The following is a 6,786-nucleotide window of genomic DNA, read 5'->3' on the forward strand; positions in this document are numbered from 1 at the left end:
CGGTTATAATTTTTGGCGAGCCGTGCGCGAGCGTGCAAAAGAGTAGTAATTTATTTCATTATTTAATAGATTTATATACCATATTTTTCTTTAAGAATTCGAAGCAGCTTGCAGAATTCTCCTCCTGCTCTCAATCTTATCCCCACAATAATAACGCTGTGAGGTATGTTGGGCTGAGAGGCTGTGACTGGTCTAAGTTACTTAGTTGGTACCATGGCTGAGCAAGGAGTAGGACCGAGATCTCGAGTCCCAAACCCACACTTATCAGGGGCTATTGTGGAAGGTGTTAATGAAAAGGTGTTAAGATTGTGAATTGAATCTGTTAGTCCTACTTAAGAGTAGTCCCATTGGGATGAATGGGACAACATTTGGATTGGGGTCAACCTAGTGATGTGTATATATGTGTATATATCTATACAGATTTTTTTTCATGGTAAAATATTGAAAGTGCTTGGAATGACCTGCCTTGTTGTCCCCTAAAAAAACTCACCAATGCAAAGAATGTAAAATTAATAGGGCTAGCCAGAAGGTGCAAAAAAAAATGTGACCCAAAACCAATGATGTAAACACTGTAGAAAATAAAAGGATTTATGGGCCTTGAAATAAATAATCTAATATGAGAAGGGGTGGGGCTGTTAAAGTTAAGAAAACAAATAGGCTTCTCAGGGCAATCTAACTGACAAGCAAGCTCCAATTAATTCAGTGGAGCTTTCTTGTTGTTAGGAGCTGTCCTGTTTAGACTACTGCCCTGTGATCTCTGTAGGGCTGCCCTTGAAGAATATGCAAAATGTGGCACCTGCTTGCTTGTTTTTGGTTGTTTGCTGTGGGAATTGAATGTTGGATGGCTTGAATGTTCTTAAATGAGCTTCTCTCACAAAAGCTAAAACTCAAACCATACCATTAGACTAGTGCTAGCAGAATCAGGATCTGCTGAAAGGAAGTACTTCTTCACGTAATACATACATACATACATGCAGGGTGTGAGCGGCTGCAGTTCTGTGTATAGTTATGTGAGAATAAGTTGTGCTAAGCACAAAACAAGTTACTTCTGAAGAAACACATACACTGAGAAGTACATCTGAATTATGCTATCATAAGGTATGGTGAAAACCTTAAGTGACTTTGAAAGGGAATTAAACAAATGCATAATCTGGCAATGCCATTTAGACAGAATGGCCAAATAGATCCTCCATGTTCTGAAGCAGTATAGCTGAAGGTACACACACTGGAGCTCTTAGCTAATTTTATCCTGGACCTAATGGTTTTAGAGAACACTCTTTAGTTAGTCATGTCTATACTCGAAAAGGCCTTTCTCCTCACTTTCTGGCTTTTGAGGGTATTCCTTCACTTGCTTCAAAATGTGGTAAGCCAGCTCAGCTACATTTGAGCACTCTCCTGCTCATTCTGTGGAGGAAGGCCCTGGATTTCTGTCACAGAGCCCTACCCTGATGGCATCCCAGTCTCTTGCCCTGATGTTCTGCTTGTGGGTTTCCCAGAAGCACCTGATCTGCCACAGTTGCAAATGGGAGCCTTATCTTAGCACCCTACGTAATCCAGGTTGCAGCTCTGAATGCCTACATGGGAATCAGCCCCATTGAACACTATGGTACTTCTGACTGGACGCATGTAGGGTTGATCTGTAGATGGACCTTTGGTCTCCTCAGCAGGGCTCTCCTTACGTTCTTTCTCATTTTCCCCCTTTCTGTTGCTCTCAGTGCTTCCAAAGCTTGCACCCAGTAAGTATTTGAAACATAGGTTATGCCTAACAATGCTTGTGTCTTACTTGCCCCGATCTCTGGCTGTCAGCCAAAATCTAAGGAGCTACTTTACATTCACGCAGGAGGTTTGGAAGGCCCTAGACTGTTCTCCTTTCTTTAATCAGTTGGCGTCCACAAGTCTGTTCCACAGCAACAGCTTTTGAAACTCCACTCAGCACCTGGCACAAGACTTGAAGGAAGTGGGGGGAGATGCAGCTCAATTAATGCAGACCTTCTTGCTTGGCTTATGGCACTCTTGTAATGGCTCTTTGAATCCTGGCCAATGTTTCTATTTGAGAAACCTGATGCAGCCATGGAAGAGGAACAAAAGCTGGACTGCAGTCACTGCTGCTATACCTGTGAGACCTGGCCCAAGGAAGGGCAAACAGGACTGCAACAGGAGGTTGCAGTATGGAGTGTCCCTGGCCAACCTGCTAGCCATACCTTCTTTCAGGATATTCCATGCCGCAAAATCAGTCACTGGGTATGCTCTTGTTTTCACCCAGTTCTTGGGTGGTGGTGGTGGTTTCCTAACAAATGCTTGAATGCATGGATGATACCATTTTGGCTAAGGCAAGATCAGAAGCAAGAGAATAACCCTAAAATATTCTCTCCCCCTCTTCAGGTGCTCACAGCTTTCTGTTCTGGGGGTTTCCCATGCCTCCTCCTCCCTTTTACAGTAAAACTTCCTGGGCACAAACCTTACTGAACTCTGCAAACTTTCCTCACAGTAATCATACACCAGATCAGCTTCCAGAGGGATGCAGAACTAATGGCCATGAATGCCTCCCCACCTTTCCTGCACATTTATTATTAACAGTACATGTTTGGCATGCAAAGTGCGTTCCAAGCTTTCCATTATTTTTATATTGCTATGTTACATTCCACTTGCCAAATCATACTTGCCCATACTAGTAACTACCATTTTGTAAGACAATGTTGGTCTCCTTCCCCAAGAGGCAGTACGTACGTGTGTGTGTGTGTGTGTGTGTGTGTGTGTTGTAGTAAAAGCAGCATTCTTTTGGCATGTTAGACATCCCATGCCTGCTGGACAGCCATTTTCAAATCCCCAGCTACAAGGCTGGAAAAGCTCTCTGAGCTCATAGCTGTTGATCCACACTGGATTCCCCTCCCTACCTCCAGTTGGGGCAGAAAGAACCGCACAGGTTGCTTCTCTTAAGACTGCAAGAGCAGCTTCAGAGAAGGGGTCTGGGGGGATTTCAGGGGGTCAGAGAAGGAGGAGAGTGCTGCCGTCAGTATATGATGCATCCTAGCAGTGCCTCAGCTGCCTTCTCTCCTCCAAACTGCTGCACTTACACAGCCTAAGCCTGCCATCTGAGTACCATGAAGATGCCCTTTCCCTCCATGCTTCTCCTGTCCTGCACAGGATCCTCTGAATTCATAGGGTGACAAGCATTCACTTAAGATGGCATCCTTAAAGACTGACCAATACATTGTGGAATAAACTGTTCCCATTTTAGAAGAATGTTTGTAATGTGATTTCTTTCAGTTAGGCACTGTGAGGGTTGAGTTGTGGGTTGTGCCCTTGATGGGTGGAAGTCTCAGAAGCATCCGAGTATCCAGTGCATTGGCGTGCTGCCACCAGCAGGGCAGAAGTGGCACATTGCTCTGCCCCCTCCCCACTTTTTATCTAGATGGGCCTATGAAAATGTCCAGAGTGGTTGTACGGATTGGGGAGTGAGGTTGGAGAAACCATGAGAAACACGTATCCTGGCTTTTCCTTTCCCTGTCCAAAAATCCCCTTTCTTATCTCTGAAGCTGCTTTTGCGACCTTGGAAAGCAAGTGGCACGAGTTTCTCCATTTGTAGCAGTGAATGGGAGAGATCAGATTCCAGGTTTTCTCTTCCAAGGTCTTAGCACTACCTTTGCCCTTGGAGGGAAAACTCTGAAGAAATCTGTGGACTCTGGGACCCTCTCCTGAAATGCCTTTACTTTGCTACTCCAAGTTAATCTGTTAAGGTATTATATTTGAATTGAGAAACAACATTTGCCTGCAAAAATAGGATAAAAAGTAATACAACAAAGTTACTGTGTGCAAGACAATTCAATGGTTTGGTACTCACACTTCATTTTCTTTCTCCTTTAAAATACAAGATGAGGTTTTATTCACTCTTCACATTCTGTTTATGTCACATAGGCAAATCTTTCCTTAAATTCAAAGAATAATGATAGAGACTTTGCTCACAGATGTGAATGTGTAATTTACTAGGAAAGTGTAGTATGGACTCTTGTGTTCCTTGCTCAAACAGTCAAACCCTAATTTCAAATATTTACATAGATAAAAATGTTAATCATTTATATATTCTGCAGTCCAGATGGCCCATTAACAAGCCAGTCAAGTTCCAAGTATTTAGGTATTAGAAGGGGCAGTGGTCTGGTAATGCAGTGTCCATGGTAATTCTGGAACAGGCTAAAGTGTTCTTCATGGCAATATATATTCTCACCCAAAAACTTCTCATTTTAAGTTGCTCAAGGCCATCCTTTCCCAAGCTGGTGTTCTCCAGAAGGTCTGAAGTAGTGCTTCCCTCATCCTCTGACCACTTACCATGTTGGAGGGCCCAAACTGTGCTGGGAAACTGTGCCCGGGGCTTACCTAGGGTGCAGGCTGACTGCAATGCTCATAAACCCCTGAACTTCAAGACCTGCCATCATCCTATGCAGGGCATGGGGAGCAGCAGAGGTGATTATTACCTCCCTGCCCTCCTGCCCTGTGTTTTTACCAGAGGGGCTTTTTTGTAGCATTTCAGAGGTGGGGGAAAAGAGGCTAGGGAGGCTTATATTCGAGCCTTTTCTTCTCTCCGCACCCACCTAAATCCCTCCCTCCCGCACCCACCTAAATCCCTCCCTCCCTCCCTAGAAAGTATTAGTTCTAGGCGTGCCTTGTTCAGCTGGATGCTTCCAGATGTTTTAGTCCCATGAGCCTCAGGCAGTATGGCCAGCTGGGACAGTGATCAGGAATATTGGGCACTGTAATCTGAAATGCCTGGCGGGCACCAGGTTGAGGATGTACAGCAGGACCCCTGTATCCATGGGGAGACATTCAAAGCCCCCCACTGGATGCCTGAAACTGTAGAGAATAGTGGACGCTATATACTGTACATATACATTTCTTTTTTCACAATTTCACAGATAGAAGATTAATCCTTAGCATATATCCTAGCAACCTCCACATACTATTTTTTTCCTTTTCCTATTACATTGAGAATGTTCACTTAAAGGAAGCACTTTATGACTTCTCTTTCAGATCGAGGTCAACTGCAGTTAAGTACAAATGGATATGGGTCCTGCTGCATTTATTTAATTAATATGTATTGCATATGTACACTGTTTAGAAACCAATATTCTGTGGGCACAGAATTAAAGATTAAGACCAGACTTTCCCTGTGCTGTGCCCTCCAGATATGTTGGGAACAAGATCCATCTTCTTCAGCCATCACACCAATTGACTTTGCTGTTTGGGACTGATAGGAGTTGTAGCCCACATCCAGAGGACACCAATTTGGAGATGCTGGTTAAGAACCTACAATGCACAAATATAATAATGCAAAGGCTGGGTTTGCGCATCTTGACAAGTAACCGTGCACAGTTAGAACAGTTCATGGTTCTTTTCCTTGATGAGTCTGACAACTCTCCTCCCCATTTAGTCCTCCAGGTGGTATTCCAGGACGCATTCCACCTGGGGTGAAATGAGGCGTCTCTCTTTGTCAGCTGTGATCATAGGACAAGGCTGGCTCACTGTGGGTGTCAAGCAGTCGCTGCTGCACACACAGGGGTCATGCTGTGAAGTGCAGAAGAAAGGAGGAGGGTGCAGATCAGGCACCTTTTGCTCCAGGAGGGGGTGCCTGATCTCCGTGCTCCAGCAGAGGGATGCTGCTTAGGCATGCTGGTGGGCAGGGCTGCTCTGCTGATTCTCCATCTGTGCCTGCTACATGCATGCAACAAAAAGGGGCAAGAATCTGCTGGGGGGCATTGCTGCTGGGGGCGGGGTGCTGCTCAGCTGAATCTCCTGCTGTCTCTATCATGCACAGGGTTCTGGGTTGGGGATGCTTCTCTGGCAAGCTGGAGCGAAAACGGGGGAGAAGGTGCTCAGGTGGGCAATGCCATTCTCACAAGAAAGGGGGATGAGCAAGGAGTCAGCTGCCCAGCTCATTCTTGCCCTTCTGGCACAGGTAAGAGGGGTGCTTAGGGGATCAGCTAACCAGCTTATCACCTGTTCCTGCCCCGGAAGAGATCTGTAGGGCAGGAATTGGGCAGAGTGGGGGTGACTCTGGCAGTGGGGCAAAATCAGAGCTGTCATGTTACTCAGTTGGTTCTCTCTGGTTCTGGTTCTCTCTGGACAGGATCTCATGATGAGTTGTGTTTTCTGGGTGCTAACAACACAATTAGCTGTCATGGTAGCCCATGAAACCACCAACAAAGATGGTTGTTTCCATTCCCAGTTTCTAAAAAGCAAGGGTATTGTGTTGAGAACCCGTGGCAGAGTCTGGACAACGTGACAGACCAACACTGGCAAAAAACCACCATGGTTCTTAGTGTTGTACACACCCACAGAAAATATAAAATTAAAACAGCCACAGAATGGTAAACACAACCACAAAGGCCACTTCCTGTAGAAGGAACTAAAAACACACAGGTAAAATGGAAAACTAAGATGCTTTGGAGAATAAAAAGACCACACTGGGGCCCAGACAATCCTTTCTACATAGGACGTTCCACAATGGGGCTACCACGGAAAAGACCTCATTAGTCTCACTTCAACCCAGCTCAACTCACTTGTCAAAGAAACCTGTGGAAAGACCTCAGAAGCTGGCTTTATAGATTTGAGATAAATGCATACAAGATGTATTCCTAAAATAAAGAAAATTTGATTCTAGAAACGAGAGGATTTACAAGGATCTCTCGTTTTGCTGATCAGCCAGGATATGCCATTAAATATTTTCACACAGGAAGATTTAGCAATTTTCAATACATAACAACAATTTAATGAGTTGTCACACAGTGGCCTAAA

The sequence above is a fragment of the Varanus komodoensis genome, unplaced genomic scaffold, assembly GCF_004798865.1.
Source record: "Varanus komodoensis strain SLA01 unplaced genomic scaffold, ASM479886v1 scaffold23, whole genome shotgun sequence".
Taxonomy (NCBI): Eukaryota; Metazoa; Chordata; class Lepidosauria; order Squamata; family Varanidae; genus Varanus; species Varanus komodoensis.